Here is a 23,606-nt window from a genome sequence, read left to right as displayed (position 1 = left end):
GAAATCTGTGACACACTAACTCTTTTCTGGAAACTGTTTCCAATTGCTCAGCCACAGCTGCCTCCAACTTTCCTTTTGGATTCAAACCCCAGTGAGGAGTGAGGATGTTTCCTTGGATTAGCAGTTTGGAGCCAGGCAAACCTCAGTCCTTCCCACAAACGCAGAGAAAAGGATGTCTGCTTCCAGTCTGAACAGCAAGACACAGAGTGGAAAATCTAGCTTTCTGCACTATGGCACGAACTGAGGCAGAGTAGAGTTGTGGTAAGGTTTTTCTCATTCTTTTTCAAAGGATTTATTTTTATACTATTATTTTTGTGTATGTATGTCTACTTGAGGGAATGCCATACATGTACTCAAAAGCCAGAAATATCAGCAACTTTGGAAATAAAGTTATAAGTGGTTGTGATCCACTGACATGGATGCTGCGATTCAAACTAGGGTCTTTTATAGTCCCAAAAACATACCACCAATCCCCATTTTAAATATATATTTGCATTGATGAATAACTTTTATTTAAAAATGTTTTAACATTTGACCATTTGAAATATACATATCCATACCCAATTTCAACCATTAAGTGGAGTTTGGGTATTTTCACAAGTGAAATGGGAGAGTGTTTTCTTAGTATTCTTGTGGAAATCTCATTTTACATTGGCGATTTCTTTTTCTCATCTTTGTAGTGTCCGTAGCTTTTATATATTATAACAATAATAAAATAAAACTGTGACATATGATTTTTTATATTGCCACCAAATGTCATCATCAATTTGCAAAGTTCTCTAGGTGGTCACCCCTTCCAGGCACTATATCAGAAAGACACATACTCCTACTTAAAAGTGTTAAGGAAAGAAGAGCACACTCACTACATCCCTCGGGGTTATTCACCTCTCAGGCATTACCACGTGCCATATTTGCCTCATCCCTGAGAATTACATGTGGTTGTCATTCATTCTTCATAGACAATGAAATCATCCCCCAAGTAAAGAAAGTTCCTCCTTGGAGTGTCACAGACGTTAACAGCAAAACAGCTTCAAAATTTCACTCTGAAGGACTTCAGGTTCTTGAATATTTAACTCTCTAACCTTCCCACCTGCTTTATTTCATCACCTACCTACCTACCTATCTATCTATCTATCATCTATCTATCTATCTATCTATCTATCTATCTATCTATCTATCTATCTATCTATCATCTATCTGTCTGTCTGCCTGTCTATCTGTCTGTCCGTCCGTCCATCCATCTATCTATCTATCTATCTATCTATCTATCTATCTATCTATCTATCTATCTATCTATCTATCATACATCACATATCTATCTTTATCTATCATCTATGTGTGTGTATCTATTTGTGCATTCACCTATCTATCATCTATCTATATCTAACGTCTGTGTCTGTCTGTTCATCTGTCTATCATATGTATATATTTATGTATGTATGTATGTATGTATGTCTGTATGTATGTATCCATCACATATCCATCCATTTATACTACCTTTTCTCTCTTGACTACCGTGCTATATGGTGAAATAGGGTACCAGTAACATAAATCATTTGTCTGACACTTTTCTTAGGTTTAAGAATTCCGTAAGAGTCATTACTGTGTCTACTTTCCCACTGCATCAAAGGAACTACAGAGTAAACCAAAAAGCAAAATCTTGAACGTCTGCCTCCAACTGATTTTTTCCAAAGGTAACTAGAGACATGTGCAGTGAAGAATGATAGGATAAACATACACAGAAAAGAAACAGAGCTCACAGATTTTCATCAAATCTGTCACCTTTTTACTTTAAGCTATTTTTTGTATAAATGTATCTTCATCTTGATTCTTATTAGTAAAATACCAAATTTGTTTATTTGTAACATATAAATGAGTCAATAATTGCAACTATTCATCATCTGAAGTTGCTAGAGTCTGTTTTGTACTATAAATATACTTGTATAATAGATAATTGAACTTTATCAACATCTTCCAGAGACATTTTTCTTTTTATTTATTCTTCTCTCATATATTGCATTCAAACTGAAGTTTCTCTTCCTTACACAACCCTATGTCTCCCTCCCCCACTCCTTCTTTCCACCAGAGATCTATGCCTCCTCTGTCCCCCCTCACAAAAGAGCAGAGCTTTCAGAGTATCAGCCAAAAATGGCATAGGAAGATACAATAAGACTAGGTACATATTTTCACATCAAAGTAGGATGAAGCAACCAAGGAAAAGAAAAAATGGTCCCAAAGGTAGGCAAAGAGTCAGACAGTGTTACCTCTTTAAGAGTTCCTCATAAATGGAAGAACAATATCAACCAACCAGGCACACCAGAGCTCCCCGGGACTAAAGCACTGGCTCCAGTCACATACGTAGGAGAGGATGGCCTTGTCAGGCATCAATGAGAGGAGAAGCCCTTGGTCCTGTGAAGCCTATGATGCCCCAGTATAGGGGAATGCCAGGGTGGGGAAGTGGGAGAAAGGGCATGGTTAGGGGAGCACCCTCATAGAAGCAGGGAGAGGGGATGGTGTAAGAGTTTCAGGAGGGGAAACTGGGAAAGGAGAGAACATTTAAAAAAGAATTTTATTAGATATATTTCTTTACTTACATTTCAAATGTTATTCCCTTTCCCGGTTTCCTGTCCATAAGCCCCCATCCCTTCCCCTCCCCCTCCCCCATATGGGTATTCCCCCTATACATCCCCCTTATTACCCCCCCCATATTCCCCTGTACTGGGGCCCCAACCTTGGCAGGACCATGGGCTTCCCCTCCCCCTGGTGCCCCAACAAGGGTATTCTCTGCTACATATGCAGTTGGAGCCCTGGGTCAGTCCATGTATATATAGACTTTGGGTAGTGGTTTGGGTCTGGAAGCTCTGATTGGTTGGCATTATTGTTTTTATTAGGTTGCAAGCTCCTTCAACTCTTTCAATAATGAGAAATATAGATACTGAGGCTCAATAACACTTCCTCTAATTCCCCCCAAGGGGGTTCTATTCTCAGTTCAGTGGTTTGCTGCTAGCATTGACCTCTGTATTGGACATGCTCTGGATGTGTCTCTCAGGAGAGATCTACATCTGGTCCCTTATAGCATGCATTTTCTAGCTTCATCAATCTTATCTAGTTTTGGTGGCTGTATATATATGGGCCACATGTGGGTCAGGCTCTGACTGGCCATTCCTTGAGTCGCTGCTCTAACCTTTGCTTCCATATCCCCTCCTGTGGATATTTTTCACCCTTTTAAGAAGGAGTGGGAGCATCTGCATTTTGGTTATCCTCCTTCTTGAGCTTCCTGAGGTCTGTGAAATGCATCTTGTATAATTCGAGCTTTTTGGCTAATATCCATTTACCAATGAGTGCATACCAAGTGTGTTTTTCTGTGATTGAGTAACCTCACTCAGGATGATATTTTCTAGTTTATTCCATTTGCTATGAATTTCATGAAGTCATTGTTTTTGATAGCTGAGTAGTATTCCATTTTGTAGATGTACCACATTTTCTGTATCCATTCCTCTGTTGAAGGGCATCTGGATTCTTTCCAGCTTCTGGCTATTATAAATAAGGCTGCTATGAACATAGTGGAGCTTGTGTCTTTGTTGTATGTTGGAGCATCTTTTGGGTATATGTCTAAGAGAGGTATAGCTGGGTCCCCAGGTATTGGAATGTCCAATTTTCTGAGAAACCTCCAGACTGATTTTCAGAGTGGTTGTACCGTTTGCAATCCCACCAACAATGGAGGAATGTTCCTCTTAGGAGATAACATTTAAAATGTAAATTAAAAAATTTAAAAATAATAAAAAAACCCCCACCAAGTTACACAAACATATACTATTTGGAGAGGACCTAGGCCAGATCTATACAAGGTTCCTGATCTCTGTGATCCCACTTTAGTCTAGGACAGTTGATTCTGTGGGCCATGTTCTTGTCATGTCCTTGATCTCTCTAATTCCTTCAATCTTTCCTCCTAGACCTCCACCAGAGCTCTGCCTAATATTTGGCTGTTGGATTCTGCATAAGGAGATAAACTTTAGAAGACAAAGTGGGATGACATTTTTATTTTATCTTTTAATTTATCTATCTCTCTTTTCTCAATCAATTAATAATTAATTAATTTATATTTCTGAGTATATTATAGTGCCTAGCACATAGCAGGCAGTAAAAGATGTTTTGCTTCACTAACTGGATGCAGGTATCAATGAATACAATCATTTTATAATTCAGGAATTTAATGAAATACAGTAATGTGGAATTTTCTGTGCTAATTTTGATGAGTCACGAGGAGGCAGATATCTGTTTAAACAAGATTCTGGACATGTGTGTATGTTATGGGTTAATATTTAATGGGAATCATGAGTCATACTTCTTTTTCAGTGTGGACTGGCCACATAGATTTTGCTGAAGGCATAAGTAGAATAAAATAATAAATAAGAATATATGTTTTAGACCAGAGGATAAGGTTATCTACAGTCAAGTCTGATGACATGAGTTCAAACCCGTGAACCCACATGGTAGAAGAAACCAGCTTTCACAAGCTGTTCTGTGATCACCACATGTATGCTGTGGTACATACACATATACACAGACAGAAAGATGGTAGGCTGGAAGGTAGGTGGGTAGGTAGGTAGGTAGATGATAGATGACAGATTAGATAGATAGATAGACAGACAGACAGACAGATAGATAGATAAAATGAAGGAAAGAAACAAGCAAGGGAGGGCGGGAAAGAAATATAGAGACAGAGAGACAGAGACAGGAAGAGAGACAGTGAATATTATTTTTGCCTAGTTTTTCTCGAAGCTGGGAATCAAGTCTTTTTCTGTTTTTGACTCAGACTTTGGCTCGATCAGAGCATGTAACTCTGATTATCCTGGCCTCCTGGCTCTAAGATTTGGATTAAATTGCTACTTCTGGATATTCTGGACTAGATTTCAGCTTCATTGATTTTATTTTGTGTTTGTGTTTTCTTGATTCAATCTTTTGTTTATTGTGTTTTCTCTTCTTTAGTTTCTAGAGATGAGGGCATTGAGTAATAATCTGAGACCTCTTTTCATGTGTAGTAAAATATTTTATTCCTCCAAACACTCCTATATCCATGTATTCAACATATATGTTCAGCTCTGCACATTTAATAATGTTCATGGGTCTTCTTTTTTCTGTGGATTGTGCAGGAACTTGATCTTGATTTTAAGCATATAGAGATTCTCCTGTGGTCTTTTCATTATTAACAAATACTATGATTCTATTAAGATTAGAGAACACTATATGTATTTTAGATACATTAAATATGTTGAGAGATTTTTATACTGTCTAAACTTGTAAATGATCCTTAAAAACTTGAAACAATTATGTGTGATGCTTTTATTGGAAAGATTATTATTCAAATGTCACTTAGATACTTCTGATTGATAATCATGGCCACATATTACATTTTCCCTGTTGACTTGTGAAAGACAGTTTATTTGTCTATTTTCTTTCAGCTCCAACAATTACAGATAATCTCAAAATTACAAAAAATGGATCAACACATTTCAACTTTACAGGGTTTGGTACTAAGAGTAAAACATGCTCAGTAGGAACTACTTCAATTTGGTCACTTAGCCTTTGCCTTCGGGTAGCACTATGTGTGACAATGAGCCTCAGTCACAAAGGTGATGTATGGTACCAAGCCATAGTGTTCAGGAACCCAGTTTTAGTAAATGCATGGTCATCTTGTAGTGCTTAACTCTTTTTTTAAGTTGGAATTTTTTATTTACATTTCAAATATTATTCCATTTCCAGTTTTCTTGTCCTTAAGCCCCCCATCCCATCCCATTCCCCTTCTTCTATAAGGTTTTTTCCCCTTCTCCAACCATCCCTCTTTGTAGCCTCCCCACCCTGACATTCTCCTACACTGGGGGTAGGGGGTCCAGCTTTGGCAGGACCAAGGGCTTCTCTTCCCATTGGTGCCCAACAAGGCCATTCTCTGCTATATATGCAGCTGGAGTCATGGGTCAGTCCATGTGTGGGTCAGTCTTTGGGTAGTGATTTAGTCTCTGGAAGCTCTGGTTGATTGGTATTGTTCTCATGGGCTTGCAAGCCCCTTCAGCTTCTTTAACCCTTAATTCCTCCAATGGGGACCCCTACTCAGTTCAATGGTTGTTTGCAAGTGTCCACCTCTGTATATGTCATGTTATTGAAACCAGTTTTAGTCTGTGGTGACCTGATAGGATGCACGGGATCATTTCAATCTTCTTGTACCTGTTGAGACCTGTTTATATGATCAATTTTGGAGAAGGTACCATGAGGTGCTAAGAAGAAGATATATTCTTTTGTTTTAAGATTAAATATTCTATAAATAGTTGTTAAATCCATTTGGTTTGTAACTTCTGTTAGTTTCACTGTGTCTCCATTTAGTTTCTATATTCATGATCTGTCCATTGATGAGAATGGGGTGTTGAAATTTCCCACTATTATTGGGTGAGGTACAATGTGGGCTTTGAACTTTAGTAAAGTTTCTTTTATGAATGTGGGTGCCCTTGCATTCGGGGCATAGATGTTCAGAATTAAAAGTTCATCTGGTTAGATTTTTTTCTTTGGTGAATATGAAATGTCTTTCCTTACCTTTTTTGATAACTTTTGGTTGAAAGTCAATTTTATTCTAGATTAGAATGACAATTTCAACTTGTTTCTTGGGACGATTTGCTTGGAATTTTTTCCAGCCATTTACTCTGAAGTAGTGTCTGTTCTGTCACTGAGGTTCGTTTCTTGTATGCAGCAAAATGCTGGGTCATTTTTACATATCCAGTCTCTTAGTCTATATCTTTTTATCAGAGAATTGATTCCATTGATGTTATGAGATGTTAAGGAAAATTGTTGCTTCCTGTTATTTTGTTGTTAGAGGCAGAATTATGTTTGTATGGGTATCTTCTTTTGGGTTTGTTGAAATTACTTTCTTGCTTTTTCTAGAATGTAGTTTCCATCCTTGTGTTGGAGCTTACCATCTATTATCCTTTGTAGGGCTGGATTTGTGAAAAGATATTGTGTAAACTTGATTTTGTTATATCTTGGTTTCTCCATCTATGTTAATTGAGAGATTTGCTGGATAGAGTAGTCTGGGCTGGTATCTGTATTCTCTTATGGTCTGCATGACGTCTGCGAGGATCTTTGTCTTTCATAGTCTCTGGTGAAAAGTCTGGTGTAATTATGATATGTCGCCTTTTTTTTTCTTACATAGTCAAAATATTTATTGTGTGAATATTGTGCATTAAGCCCCATCATGGACAGTGAATCTCCCATAGTACATACAACAAACACAGAACTCTGCTCTCACCAAGCTTTGACTTAATGTCAGAGACTACAAAGACAACACATTACCATGGTGCTGTACTGAGCAAATGCATCTTGGAAACAGAAATCTAAAGTTTCTAAGAGCATTCATTAGAGAAAACCAACTTATTCAGAGAACTAAGATATCAATAATAGTAATAGTAATAATAATAATAATCAGGAAAAGTCTTTCTTTTTTATTTTTATTTTTTATTTTTTCATCTTTATTAACTTGGGTATTTCTTATTTGCATTTCGATTGTTATTCCCTTTCCCGGTTTCCAGGCCAACATCCCCCTAACCCCTCCACCTCCCCTTCTATATGGGTGTTCCCCTCCCCATCCTCCCCCCATTACCACCCTCTCCCCAATAATCACGTTCACTGGGGGTTCAGTCTTAGCAGGACCCAGGGCTTCTCCTTCCACGGGTGCTCTTACTAGGCTATTCATTGCTACCTATGGGGTCAGAGTCCAGGGTCAGTCCATTTATAGTCTTTGGGTAGGGGCTTAGTCCCTGGAAGCTCTGGTTGGTTGGCATTGTTGTTCATATGGGGTCTCAAGCACCTTCAAGCTCTTTCAGTCCTTTCTAAGATTCCTTCAACAAGGGTCCCATTCTCAGTTCAGTGGTTTAATGATGGTGTTCGCCTATGTATTTGCTGTATTCTAGGTGTGTCTCTCAGGAGTGATCTATATCCGGTTCCTGTTGACCTACACTTCTTTGCTTCATCCATCTTATCTAGTTTGGTGGCTGTATATGTATGCGCCACATGTGGGGCAGGCTCTGAATGGGTGTTCCTTCTGCCTCTGTTTTAATCTTTGCCTCCCTATTCCCTCCCAATTGTATATTTGTTCCCCTTTTAAAGAAGGAGTGAAGCATTCACATTTTGGTCATCCTTCTTGAGTTTTACATGTTCTGTGCATCTAGGGTAATTCAAGCATTTGGGCTAATAGCCACTTATCAATGATTGCATACCATGTGTGTTTTTCTGTGATTGGGTTACCTCACTCAGGACGATATTTTCCAGTTCCATCCATTTGCCTATGAATTTCATAAAGTCATTGTTTTTGATAGCTGAGTAATATTCCATTGTGTAGATGTACCACATTTTCTGTATTCATTCCTCTATTGAAGGGCATCTGGGTTCTTTCCAGCTTCTGGCTATTATAAATAAGGCTGCTATGAACATAGTGGAGCACGCGTCTTTGTTATACGTTGGGGCATCTTTTGGGTATATGCCCAAGAGAGGTATAGCTGGGTCCTCAGGTAGTTCAATGTCTGATAGGTCGCCTTTGTATGTTACTTGATCTTTTTTCCTTGCTGCTTTTAATATTCATTTTTTTTACATTTGATGTTTTGACAATGATGTAAGAGGAGGAATTTCTTTTCTGGTGCAATCTTTTTGAAGTTTTGTAGGCTTCTTGTAGTTCATGGATGTCTTTCTTTCACTTAGGGAAGTTTTCTTCTATAATTTTGTTAAAGTTATTTACTGACCCTTTATCTTGTGAATCTTCGATTTTTTCTGTACCTATTATCCTTAGGTTTGGTCTTCTCATTGTATCCAGATTTCCTGGGTGTTTTGGGTTAGGACATCTTTGCATTTTCTTTGACTATGGTGTCAATGTTTTCTATGGGGTCTTCTTCCCTTGAGATTCTCTCTACTGTCTCTTTTATTCTGGTGGTAATGCTTCTATCTATGACTTCTGATCTCTCTCCTAAGTTTTTATCTCCAGGGTTGTCTACCTTTGTGATTTCTTTATTTTTTCTATTTCCATTTTTAGATGCTGGATGGCTTTGTTCTATTCATTCACCTATTTTCTTGTGTTTTCCTATAATTCTTTAAGGGATTTTTGTGTTTTGTCTTTAAGGGCTTCTACCTGTTAACCTGTGTTCTCCTGTATCTCTTTAAGGGAATTGTTTATATCCTTCGGAAAGTCCTCTATCATCATGATGAGATTTGGTTTTTAAATACTAATCTTGCTTTTCTGGTGTGTTGGGGTATCCAGGACTTGCTGTGTTGAGAGAACTAGATTCTGATGGTGCCAAGTGGCCTTGCTTTCTGTTGCTTAGGTTCTTGTGCTTGCCTCTTGCCATTTGGTTATTGCTGGTGTTAGTTTGCCTTGCTGCCTCTGATTGGAATTTGTCTCTTAATGTGAGCTGTGAGCTTTATATCTTAAGAGTGAAAGCACTTCTTGGAGACCACCTCTCTCAGTGTGGGATTTTGGTAGAGAAGTCTGTGGGAAAGCCTTAGCTCTGGGCAAAGGTGGAGAGTGTCAGGATCTAGGTTGCTCTGTTGTTCCTCTGCCCTGTGTGCTCCACATTGTTCCCTCTTTGGTTGGTTATTGGAGAGAAAGTGGGGTCTCACCTGTGTCCTTAGGAATGAGGACACTCCTGGGAGACCACCTCTTTCCATGCAAGATTTGGATATGGAGAGCTGTAGGACAGCCTTAGCTCAAGGGCACAAATGGAGACAGGCCAGACATGCATTTCTGATATTTCTGTCACTTTTTCTTCATTCCAGATTTTTCCATAATTATGTTATTTATTGTTCCCTTGTTAATATTGCTTTGAATATTTATAGATAGATCCAATAGTAATAAATCATTTATATGTCCTGAGAGGAAGAATGATTTTATTTATCTTCAATCCTAAAGTATATTCTTCCTTTGATATACAACACATAGTTTATGAAATGTTTTTTCTTTCAAAAGTGTCAAGATATGCCATTTTCCTTCAGGCTCTATTGTTTTTAGAATAGAAATCCTCTGATTTAGTCTTCCCCTATGAACAGTATGTTTACTTTCAATATTTTTCCATTGCTTTTAGTTTGCAGGAGTTTAATTGTGATATTGTTTGATGTTTCTTGGGATTTACACTATGGTGAACAGTTCTGTGCTCCATAATTTTTATTTGGTTCTCTTTTTATAATGCATTTGTTTGTTGAGATTTTCTGTCTTTTTTATTTGTTCAAGATGATTAGAAAATGCTTGTCAAAACATTTCTTGGTTGTTGTTTTAAAATTCATGTGAGAAAATGTCAACCTAGACACTTTTATTGTTGATTTTTATTTGATTGTGTGTTTTGTTTAATAAAATTTTTTCCTGGATCATTATATAGTGAGTGATTTCTTGGATACTTAGGTCATTGTATGAACAGACTGTGGACTCTATTTAAAATACTTATTTAACATTCACTCATTCTGTTTCAGTTGCCCAGTTAGATCCTAAAGTAGACCCTCTCCCCATCACTGGGAACTGAATCTAGGTTCTGTCATATACTAAGCATTCACTGGCATTAATCCCACCAGTGAGTTATTCCTTCAGCCATTCCATGCTTGATTGTTTGTGTGTTCAGAAAAATTTGAGACATGGTCCATCTAAATGACCCTGGCTGTCCTCACATATGTAATGTTCTTTGTCTCATCAGTAAGGGCTACAGTTATAGACATATACCATAGGATTAGCTTTGGATGTTGTTTTGGTCTGCTTCTTTGATTTGGTATCATTGAGGCTCCCTCCAGCTTGTAAACTAAAACAGAGGAGCAAAGAATAATTTTGAATTTGTCTTTGTGGGACTCCTGAACATGTAAGGAAAGACTATGTCCCAAGCTGTAGACTTTTGCTGTTGTATAATTCTAATGATGATGCCTTTTGCTATGTAATTATCTGGTGATACACTTGGTCACATGGTTTCTGTGGCAATATCCCCTGCCACGTGGTTTCTCTGAGTATTATCTGACGTCTGCAATCTAGCAAGAAGAAATATACTTCTCTTTTGTGGTATACTGAAAGTAGGTTTTCGATTTCATCCCATTTTCTGGTTGTGCGAGTTTTGACTAGTGATATTTGAAGAACTCAGATCTGGTAAAGAGAAAATAAACCTAGATATCCCTATGACTAATTTGAAAAATTTGAAATTCCCAGCTTGGTCACCTTCTGCTCTTGGAGTTTTTCAATCTGGTGTTGTGCATAGAACATGCTTTCCCTTTTGAGTTATATTGTTGTTGCTGTTTTTTTTCCTATTTTTTTCTGATTTTTTGTGTTTATTTTACTTTTCTGGTTATCTCTTTGCTTTCTGAATTTTATTGTACTTAGCAGAAAAATCGAGGAGAGTTCATAGACTAAATTGTCCTCTTCATTTCTATATAAAAAAAATCATTTTAGAGTTTCAGACTTGCATCGAAACTAATTCTTAATGAGTTTGATGCCATCTTAATCTTTCCACGTCATATACACAATATGCCAATCCTACCTGACTTTGAGAGTAAACAATTTTATTTTCCTGCATATTGAAAATAGATTCTTTTCTCACATAATGTGTCATAATTAATTATTTCCTTCCCTCTTTATTCCCTGTTCCTCTCCACTTCCCTTCCTATCCTAATCCACTTCTTATAGCAGGGACTTCTACTGACAACCCCAACCAGTCTTTTCCTCTATATCTAAACTTTACCGTTTAGCTTTACAGTTTGTAGCTTTGATTCCATGACCAAGGCAACTCTTGTATGAGTACACTGTAGCTTTCTTTTTTCTTGAAATCACCGCCAGAAGCTCCCCTGCACCCCTTGCTGACTAATCAGTCTCCTGCTGCCTCAGCTTGGCCTGAGCAACCAAAGTGGCAGTGGAGGAAAGGAGCAGCACCAGCAGAGGAAGTGGCGAAGTAGTCCCTCCTCCTTGCCCGAATTCTCTTCCCTTTGCTTGAACCCACGCACCTAGCCAGGGCAGAGATCTCCATGCTGCTGCTGGGGAGGGGCTGGGACTGCTCTCCTGCTCTCACCTTGGGTCTAGTTCTCCTACGTGCAGTAGGTAGAGGGAAGTGAGGTGGGCGAGAAGAAGGTCATCTCTTCCCTGCTCATGCCACTGCATGGCAGACAAGTTGCAGGCCAACTCTTCCATGCTCACATACTCAGGGCCAGCTCACCTCTTCACCGGCCACCAGTATCAATTGCCAAGATAAGGTGTAGAGCCTGCTTTCATGAGTATCGCAACCAGTGAGGGACAAAAAGCACTCTCAAACTCGCATGACCTGGGACGAACTCTCCTGCCCACTTCTAGTGGCAAGTGGCATGTAGAGAGATTCCAATTCTTAAAATGTGGCACTTTTCATAGAATTAAAATAAATATCTTCATTGTGGTTCAAAAATTTAAGTACGTTCTGTATTCATTTTCATTTAATTCTAGAAAATTTTTCTCTCTTAGTCTCTGTGACCTAATTTTGATTCAGTAATTAGTTGTTCAGTATCCACAAGTCTGTCTATTTTCTGTTGTTTCTGTTGTTGTTGATATTCAGCTATAATTCACGATGCTCATTTAGGCTGTAGAGTGATATGTCGATTTTCTTGCATCTAATAAGTATTGCCTGTGTCCAAGTATTTGGTCAGTTTTAGAAAAACGTTCCATAAGGTTTTGAAAGAAGCTATATTCTTATGTACTTGGTTGAAATATTATGTAAATGTCTGTAAGGTACATTTTTTAAAGGTTTATTTATTTTATGTATTTATTATATATGAGTACACTGTTGCTATCTTCAGACACACCAGAAGAGGGCATCAGATCTCATTACAGATGGCTGTGAGCCACCATGTGGTCGCTGGGAATTGAACTCAGGACCTCTGGAAGAAGAGTCAGTGCTCTTAACCACTGAGCCATCTCTCCAGCCCTGTTAGGTACATTTGATTTATAACTTCAGCTAGTGCAAACATTTTTCTATTTAGTTTGTCTGGATGACCTATGCATTGACAAGAGTGTTCCGGGAAAAATGTGCTTCTGGGTATTGGGAGCTGACAATTGAGAATGGGGATGAGCAAGAATTGCATGTGAAGGGATCTGCAGGAAGAAGGAAATCAGAGTGTTCCACAAATATCTGCTTAGTCCCTGGGGATTGGTTGTAGTGTGTGAGGAGAGATCATGGGGGCATGAATGAGGGGATTGGGTATGGAGTAGAGAATGAGTGATGATCTTAAGCTCTCCTACCTGTTTTATTGGCCTACTTCCTTCTCTGGAAAGCTTCTCTGCTGTGTTCCAAAAGGATGCCTGCTCCATTTGTGGAGTAGACTAACAGGATGAGTGTGAAGAAAGTTTGGATAAGATTTGTGTGATCTATTGAAGGTGGAGCAGAGGAAAAGGGAGGACAACTGTTCAACTGTTTCACAGCTGAGGAAGGGAGTACTAGATTTGATAGAGAGAAGAAATTGGTGAACATGTGGAGTTAGCCTACCCTACTTCCCTGGCCAGAGTTTCCTGTGGGCTCCCAGGGAGTATATTTGTGACCAATAAACAATCAGTTTGTGTCAGCTGAACTTTGATATAGATTTCTGCCCCGTATGTGACTAAACAATTTCTTAGTGCTTCTGTTTTCTTAGTTGTATATATCACTTCCCGAGAATGAATTGGAACACAAATGTTACTAGATAGATTTCATTACTTTGTACATATCTAGCTTAGTAAAAATGGAATAAGAGAAGAAAATGTAGCCTTAGAAAAGTCAAGCCTCACACCCTAGCTGGCATATTTGTAGTAGCAAGGGATTGGAGTCTTTGTTGTCTTGATTAATTCCTTAGTGATAATGTTTGCCAAATCCAAGTAATAGATACATCTCTCTTAAAGCAGACTGTTTTAATACCAGTGTTTTTTAAAATGATTTCACTAGACTATTGCTAAAATATGTAGAAATCTAAATCTACTTACAACTTCTTATGCATGCAAATTTTCTAAGCTATGAACTGTAAACACATTTACTAATTAAATGCAGACAAAAGTAAAACCCAGTGAAATTCAATTTAGTATCCTTTATTTAATATGATGGATGTTGTCATTTTCTTGAATGAAAAACCACTCACAAATGAGCATGGCACTCACTTTTAAGGTCCTAGTTCTTTTGTGGTCATTATGCCCAGGCATCTGTATACCATGAGATCACTCAAATTTTCCACCATTTTTCTTTTTTCCAACTCTAGCCAAACCATAACATGATGTCATTTGGCCTTTGCTTCTCAAAAAGGCACCATTCACATGATGATTCTGACTCCATTTTTCTGTTCATGTTTAACCTAGGTTCTAGTGGAACTTCTTGTCATGAGGTGGTAAAAACTTCTCTAAGTCACTTTACATTGCCTTTGATCTGTATCACCATGTTGACAACTCTCATGGACACATGAGTGTACACATATTGATCCCCCAGAGTACCTGAGTCCATAGGTGAGGAAGTGCTGAGTTTTCCTATGCTCATCAAAATGTTTTCTCCTCATTCTAGGAAGCAACAGTAGTTTATGTCAAAAAGATTTAAAATGGTGCTTGAGTCGTGTTAAAGAAGAACTTGCCAGAAGGAGAAAAGAAGAAAAATTGATTTGCTTGTCACATTTTTATGCAACAGAAAGTGATAGAAATATCATTCTTTTAACCATGTAGCATTAATGATGTCAGAAAGGGATAGTTTTCACTTAGGACTTTGGGGTTAAGAACAAATCATAATTATGGACTATTTCCTTAGTTTACTTGTTTGAAGGAGATGTCCCTTGATTTGTGCTTACCCAGCATCTTTACAGTTTTGGGCAGTAATAGAAGAACAACTAAGGATTTCACTATGTCTTCTAGATGCTCACTTCTTTCTCACTTCTTTATTCTCTGCAACAATAAATATCTTTGAAGGATAGCAGTTTAGCACCTCACTCATTGACCCACCTTGGTCCCGTTTCTTCCTTAACATATAAAAATTTCTCTTGAAAATCAAGAAAACCTGACTTTGCACAAAGCTGTGTTGAGAAGTTTCGAACATGGGACTTCGCATGTGCAGCTGCTCTCTTTCATGACTTTCTTGCTCTGTGAACAAAAGTTTGCAAGCTCTTTAAACTGTTTTGGAGAATATCAGTGATGGTGTCTATCATATGGTGTCATTTCAAAGGGTAGCTAGAAGTCAGGGAAGTACGTATTGCTAGGGAAGCATACATTTAGTAAGCATAGTTATTTTGTACCCAGCAAAAGGGCTTTAGAGATAAATGACCATGTATATTCTCTTTGCATTGCACTAGAGGTACCACGGTCATTATGTTCTAGGTATTCTTTTCAAAACTATTATGTATAAAACCAATTATTGAGACTTATGCTTTTATTTCCATTTGACAGTTGGGGAAACTAAGGTCACACAAGTTATCTGCTTACTCAAACATAGCAGATATACAATGGTAGAAATGGAAATTATGCTTCTGCACTGCGACTCTGTCCCAAAGTCTGCAGATTATGAAGATTTAATTGTTTCCAATGGGTATGACTACTGTTGCTGTCAATGGAAATTTCCTTTGCCTTTATTTGGGTCTTACTATTCCATCTCAGAGTTTATGGCCATTTTCCCACCTCCATTGGCATTTTCCTTGAGTATCATCCCATCACTTAACCCTTTATTCCTAGTTCCTTATAACCAGCATGGTGTTTTAAACAAGCCCTCTCTGTTCTGTTTTGCAACACAATTTATCCGAGCTTAATTAACTGTCCCCAATCAACACCACGATCTAAACGTATTTTCTAAACGTATATCTTCCACTTCATTTCCACGATCCCAGAATGTTTTAGTGAGTTGAGATTATCATGCAGATTCATAGTACTTGCAATCATTTTTCTCCTGGTGACTTAATTGTGCATTGCTGCACCGGTAAATCAGTGGCGTCCTTATATTTAACTTTAAGCATCCTTTAACCATTTTTGCAGAATTTCATTCCTGATCTTTAACCCTCTCTCCTTAAGTCCTCAGGTGATTATGTTTTTAATTACTATAGCACAAGTCACAGAAGCATTCTGTGTAAACATGAGAGGCACAAATATAGGAAGTGTCATTTACCGTGTGGTGCCATATGCTGTTATAGCATTCAAGTTTCTTTGTACAAATATGTATGAACAATTAAACCAAATGTTATCTCTAAATTCTGTGCTGGATCACTGAATATGTTGGAAGAATCAAGTACCGGTTGCATTCATGTATCATAAAACACTTCTCTCTAGGAGACATTAGAATATCATTTTGTGATCAGCAAAACGAATGGTTTCTTCCCTGAAGTCTTCCATTTTTCTTTTCCCAACATTTAACCCCTTTTATTAAGCTTTTGTTTGTCAAGAAATATTTGGCTTTAATATACTTGATTCATTTACACATGACTCATCAAAATGTTTTGTAAGAGAGGTTAACTGTCCAAGCAGCCTCCTGAGGCTTTTGTGGACCTTTAAGCCATTATTTTTTGTTTCCGAGAGAAGTTTTCAGGCAGATCCAAATTTAAAAGGAAAAAAAGAAAAGAAATTTAAATAACTTAGAATAATTAAAGCAATCAAAATATGTGTTTATCTGTTCTTCAGTTATATATCCATGTCAGAGTAGGGTTTCAAACCTCTTCTTGAAGGGAAAACCTGGGAAGTAGTTATTCCACAGCCTGACCCTGGAAATCTTTATTAAAATATACATAGCTGCGTAGGCCCCACTGGGATTTTTCCCCGCTCCGTGTCTCAAACATTTCAAAGTCAGAATGTGCCATATCCCACATAGGAGCTAAGCTATATTAGGAATTTTAGTCAGGGTGACACTTGGATCACTGCCAGGTAAGGCAAATAAGTGTCTCTCTTGTCAAACCACCTGGTGTCCGGCTTCCACTTGTCCCAGGTGGTCAGGCCCAGCCGATGTAGGGGCAAGTGCGCCTTGAGCTATGATAATGCAATCCATGTGCCCAGCATGAATGTCTTTGGTTTGCCGTATGGCCCTGAGTCATTTTTAAAAGATTGCAAATTATATTTTAGAAGCTCAACAAATGGTTCATTGTACAACTGACTTGGGCACTTAATTAGAAACTGCAGAACTTTGCTCATTGTGTGTAATATTATAATGGCCCTTTTCTCTCATTATCCAAATGTTGTAGCTAATTTATCTTGTAAGATGTCGTATGCACTACACTGCGGAAGTACTGTGGCCATTTACAAGTTAGACAATTATGGCCTCATTTGAGGGATAAAAAAACTTTAGAGAGCACTTCCTTAATATTTCTTCCTGACCACTTTCTCTAATCCATACCAAACCACAGGATGTCCTAACTTTACAACACCCACAATAACAGCAAGGCCCCTGTCTGGTTGCAAAGCACTCTTGGAGGCTTCCTTTCTGGAAGCCCAATTTTCCTTCTCCGCCATTATAAGTCACTAGGGGGAAATCATCTTACTGTTTCAGAGCCAGAGGACAAAAACTGAATCCCTTCACCTCTACAGATGTGCTGACATCAGGACATGCTGATTTATCATTCCCAAGTCTTATTATGCTCTTGTACTCTCAGAGAAAGGAAGGCAGAAGAGACACATATTCTAAGTCTGTAACTATCTTGAAGAGGACTAGGAACTTAGCTATCTAATGCCAAACATCTGGATACTTGAATACATCCTCATGCTTCCTTTCTTTATTCCACTTTCAGACAGATGTTTAGCATTACCTACAAAACACCTAATGTTTTGAAAAAGAGTCTCAAAAAAATATCGTGATTCCTCAGATTAGGAACACGTGAGGACCAAGACCTAGAAAGATATTGTTAAGTGTGTAGGTACCATCTGCCATTGTGAGGAATCTCAGTGATGTGAAATCACGCAAGCTCACAGCATAATGAACAACCTTTGAAACTTGAGACTGCGATCCAAAATCAAAACGACAAGTCAGTTGAGAATAAACATATGGCCCATGTTACCCCAGATGTACAGGACGATGATGCATATACTAATTCAAAAATATTTATATACATTCACAGATGATTGACAGAGTTATTAAAGAAAACAAAAATAGTTTGGATATGTTGCTAACTTTTTGACTTGGGTGTCATAAAGAACAGTTCTGACGTTCAGCACACATGCTGTATCCACAGGGTTTGTATGAAAATGTTGAGCTGTTTGAAAACCAGCCTGGCAATTGCTGTTTGCGCAGTAGCTGCTTACAATTATTTGTTGAATGAGTACTAATACCTAAAACACTTTCAAGTATTTAATTTCCTGCCTGTGTGATCTTGCTGTATCATTATTGTTATAGGTGATATTATTGTTGTTATACTGTGTACATGAACAAGGAAGATTCCCACAGAACTGAAATGAAGGTAGTATAAACTGATTTTTTTATCTTTTTGACAATTTCATAAATGTAGAAAATGCATTCTAATTATTGGCCTCTGTCTCTTTTAACTCTCTTCCATCCTAAGCAGCCTGCCATCCTACTTACAAATCCATTATGGGTTTAGTTTTCCTTTGTGACCTATTTAGATTAACCAGGACACTTTGTGTGGGCACCCCATTAAAGCTGTCTATTGGAGCCTGGCCTCGGCAAACCATGTGTTCACAACTGGAAGTAACAGTCTTGAGAAGAGAATTTAAATGAGAAAGGAATTCCAAGCCCAGGAGCCAGAGTCAGATTTGTTTAATGTTATAACTTAATAAACCAAAAGATTTAGCACTTCAATCAGTTCGAAGAATTCACCAAAAACCTACTTTACATGTATCTAAAGTGGGGATAGTTAAAGTGTTTACTTTGCTGAGTGTCTTTAAGAAGGAAATAGTCCATGTCATGTATGCTAAATGATGCCTCACAAATTACAGCTGGTATTTGCAATAACTACTACTTGGCGATAAGAAAATTTCTTTGTACATACTTTAAATATCTAATTATCATACAAAATTTGGATAGTTAATTATAGCACTAAAAACCAAGAATTCTTCTGACTCCAAAGCTGTGTTCCTCACATGTGCTTTGCATATGCTATTTGGCCAGAGAAAAAAAGACTAGGCTAGCTTTCCTGAAAGGAAGGAATTCTGGCATTCACTGTCTGCAAGTGTTCTTCAGTGCAATGACAAATATGAGGTCTATAACTCATTAAGCATTGTATATTTTAAATAGACTTCTGTTTGCTTTATGATAAAAAGATCTAATTTATTTTTGATTGATGACAGTCAACCATATGTTTAAATATATGAGCTCACCACACTCTTCCTAGAGATGTTTGCCCTTTAGTAAATAGATTGTATCTATAGTAATAAGTAACAACAAATATTTGCAACTCTAAGAGCTGTCTTATGAGTACAAGACTGGAGCAAATGATGTGCAGAGGTACTCCTTAATATCCATGGTTTAAATAAAGCAAACATTGCCAAACAATTTTAGCATGAAAATTAATCACTGGTCTTTCAAGATGTTTTATGAAACAAATGTGGTTGTGTGTTTGGATGATAGAGGAAAATGACCTCTATAAGAATCTTTTGTTTTGGTAAACACAAACAATGAAACATATTTCATCATATGTATCTGAAAATAAGGTAAGAGTGAGTATAGTCATGATGCATTTGATATTTACCTTCCTTTAAATATGTTATGTTTTGGTTATGTATAAATAGGCACCTTGATCCAAATTGCTTGTTCTATCTTTTTGCTTGCCAGCTTCTTCTCTACCTTAGCCATAGCACAGAATATGTACCTGTGTTAAATAATGTAGCTATGCAAAAAATTAGTACTCAAAAAATTATGCCCATTAATTAGTACTCCACCAATTACCACAAAATGTTCATGTGTTAAAATGTTATTCATGGCAATTCTGTGATGTGACAAAGCTCTACTGTGGTTTCACTCATCAGCTCAATAAGGCCCATGGTCAGAATAGACACTCTCGTGTCTAGTGGTTGTTTCAATCGTTGTATACAACAAATCCCACGTCTCCCCTTACTCAGATTTACCCACATAATAGTAGCTGCAATATGCCTAAGAGCAAAATGATGGCAAGTCCCAGAAAATGATGCTTTCCAAACCTTCCCTATTCATCATCTCATTGGCACAACTAGCGAGGTGTTAAATAGCCCCCATATCTCAGTGGGGTATAAGGCTCACTGTATGGATGGAATATTTGATGGGTCTAAGGAGCTGATCTAACTATTTCCCCCTTAGCCAGGAACCTGCAACACTATTATTGAATCCTCTGATGGAGGGTGCAATTTCTTACCTGACAGAGAAACTTTACAACTGTCCTCTGTTTTGATCTCTTAAATACATGATAGGGAGAGCTATCAATTAAGATATTCAATTAAGGTCTGCTAAGAGGACCCAGTAGATAAAGGCGCTTGGTAGCAAGCCTGCTAAGACTGATTCAACCTTGGGGATCCCACATGTTAGAGGCAGAGGCCTGGTTACTGACTAGTTGTTCTAGGAGGCAGCATGGACCTGGGATGGAAGTGATAAAAACTGAGCCAGACCAAAGTCTCATGCAATAGTCAACTTTATTCAGAACATCAGACAATTTATACTATGATGGTTTAGAATCATTGTGTGAGTAAAGTGTCCAATCACAAGGACAAGCCACACGTGGCAAAAGTATTTCTCTACAGGGGCATATGAATAACAACAGCTGCAGTAAATTCAGTCCTATCTGCTGCTCCTAGGATGAGCAGGAAAACACATTCCAAATATAGTTCTGTGGTTTTTTTTTTTTTTTAAGAAACCGAGGTTACAAGGGTCTTGTCTTGTTTCCTTGGAGTTTCTCACAAGCACTTAGCTGTCATCAGACAAATACATACACATACACACACACACACACATACATATATACATATATACATATATATATAGAAATTAAATGTCTGTATATATGTATACTTGTGTATATATATGTATACATTAGATGTATATATGTATATCTGTATATATATCTATATATATTATATATCAAAATAAAAAAGATATATTGACTTTGATGAACACACTCAACACTTAATCATTAGCTGAAAATATAATTATTGTATTTTTGAATATCTAAATTAATTTTATTATATAACTTTATGTAACTGATTTAGAACAAATTCCAGTTATCAGCCTTAAACCTTATCAACTTAAAGCATTAGTTAAGATCTTATTCCAGATCCGTGTGTCTGTGTGTCAATATGGAATAGTCACAGAAAATTGAGAGAACTGACTTAAGTAATGTGCATCCCATTCTTTGGTCCTCAGTCAAAATAAATGACTTAGGCTTGTTACTTAAGATTTTGATTCCTCTGTTATTTTCCTTACTTACAAAATAGGAACAAAGTCTTACTTCTCACTGGTTGTTCTGTGTAAGTATATAGGTGAATCTCCAGAGCATCATAAATGCTCAAGAATTGATAACAGTATTATATCATGACATTAAAAGTAGGCATTATAAGTATAAGAGTTTAGAAATTCACCGTGTCCTCATGAATTGTGAAGTCCATTTGATGAATATGATATCGAAAAGCAAGTACATTAATGAATAAAAAATTATTACAGGGTGTGGTGAGATGACACATTGTATAAACCATTTGTTGTATATACATGATGGCAAGAGCTTAGATTCTCAGAACTCAGGTAGGAGCCATGTGGGCATGGTGACTTGTTTATTAGCTCTGTCTTGTGGAAAGTAGAGAGAGTAACCACATATCAAGTTGGATTTGGGCTCAATTGAAATATCCTGTCTCAAAGAATAAAGTAGAGTACACCTAAGGCAGACTCTTGACAGCAACCTTGGCATCCACATGCTGCCACACATGGCCACAAACATGGCCCACAACACATGTGAATGCCCACCAACGTACACTGACATGCAAATGTTTGACAAAAGAAACTAGTCTGAGATGATTGTTAAGATATAAAAAAGTTTCAAAAATATAAATTTATGCTTATAAGCTGCTGACAGACCTTTCTGCAGAGATTCTTATATATAATTTTTATTAGATATTTTATTTATTTATATTTCAAATGTTATCCCCTTTCCTGGTTTCCTCTCTGGAAACCCCTTATCCCATCCTCCCTCCCTCTGCTTCTATGAGGCTGCTTCCCCTCTCACCCAACCACTCCTGCCTCCCAGCCCTGGCATTGGGACATCAAGCCTTCCCAGAACCAAGGGCCTCTCCTCCCATTGATGTCTGACAAGGTCATCCTCTGCTACATATGCAGCTAGAGCCATGGGTGCTTCCTTGTGTACTCTTTGGTTGGTGATTTAGTCCCTAGGAAATCTGGTGTATCTGGTTGGTTACTATTGTTGTTCTTCCTATGGGTTGCAAAGCCCTTCAGCTCCTGCAGAGATGATTCTTAAGCTGAGAATTCCAGAACTCAAGAAATTTGAAATTTTTCTAAAAAATAATTATAAAGGTCAGAGTCACCTTGTATAGATGATGACACATCGCAATATAGGACATTTCTCTGCAGTGATATAACTGCTAAAATCCCCAGTGGGTCTGGATACTGAAGGCATTGCATTCAGAGAGTCTGAGACAATGGCAACATATAAACATGACGCCTACATTGTCCATCCATTGGTTTGGTTCTATATAAGACATTCCTAAAGTTAAAAAAACTGGGAAGAAGAAATTAGACTGTAGCCTTTTAAATTGAAAATGATCTGTGTCCTATTATTACTTTCTCGAGTCCAGCTTGATCTTACCATCTTTGTTCCCTTATATGTTTCTGATTTCTGCCATCCTCCATGCCAATAATCATATCTGTGGAGCTAGGAGGTACAGATGACAGAGAACATGCAATTGTTCCTGTTACCTCACTGAATGCAATTGTTTCTAGATACATCCATTTACCGTGCAAATTTCATAAATTCATTTTTCTTTACAACTAAGTAATAAATATTTCATAGTACATGTATACCATGCCTCATTTCCATCATCCACTAATTAAGACAGAAATCTAAGTATCTAAATGTAACATATTCTGGACAAGGCCAAACAAAAAGAAACTAACAACTGAACACCTGATTTCAAAGTGAAAGAAGTAAAGCAAGACAAACCTGTGAGCTGAATCTTTCTGGAAAGAAATGAATGATGAATTAGTTATCTTGCTTTATGGATCCCTATAAGAAAATTACAGGTAGAATTAACACAGTGTTTGGAACTTGGAGATCTAGAGATTTAATTATATGCTTTTCAGCCTGCCAGAAACACAAAGATCAGCATACACAGAGAAAAGGGGAACAGACTTAGTATGCATTGGTCAATTATGCAAGAATAGATTTGGTCACCTCACAATCAACATTCTTTCCATAGACTCCTGGTAACAACATTTAGCCACAACACTAATACTTCAAATCTAGTTCTTCAAATTGCTACTACTCAGGCCATAGTTTAAATCTACTTTTATATGGGAAATTAAATTATAAATCGATATTTTAAAGAAATGACACAAAGTATTCAGTTAATAAATAACACACATTAAGAATGCATCAGTAGAAAAATCTCCTAACTATATAAGTATGACTAAAATGCCAACTGAACAAAATTCTGAATGGTGCCTGCTTATAACTCCTCAAAGCTGTTA

General features: G+C 37.5%; 1 long non-coding RNA gene across 1 annotated transcript in view; it reads left to right on the top strand.

Annotated features, from left to right (window-relative positions):
- The window catches only part of LOC134479730 (uncharacterized), a 291,954-nt gene that overhangs the window by 120,673 nt on the left and 147,675 nt on the right, over nucleotides 1-23,606 (top strand). Inside the window, exon 2 of the long non-coding RNA XR_010053398.1 lies at nucleotides 18,324-18,387. This is a non-coding gene — a long non-coding RNA (uncharacterized LOC134479730). The remainder of the gene's footprint in view (nucleotides 1-18,323; nucleotides 18,388-23,606) is intronic.

The sequence above is a fragment of the Rattus norvegicus genome, chromosome 7 (assembly GCF_036323735.1).
Source record: "Rattus norvegicus strain BN/NHsdMcwi chromosome 7, GRCr8, whole genome shotgun sequence".
Classification (NCBI taxonomy): domain Eukaryota; kingdom Metazoa; phylum Chordata; class Mammalia; order Rodentia; family Muridae; genus Rattus; species Rattus norvegicus.
Note: the sequence above shows the minus strand (reverse complement) of the source record. Positions and strands in the feature narration are given on the sequence as shown.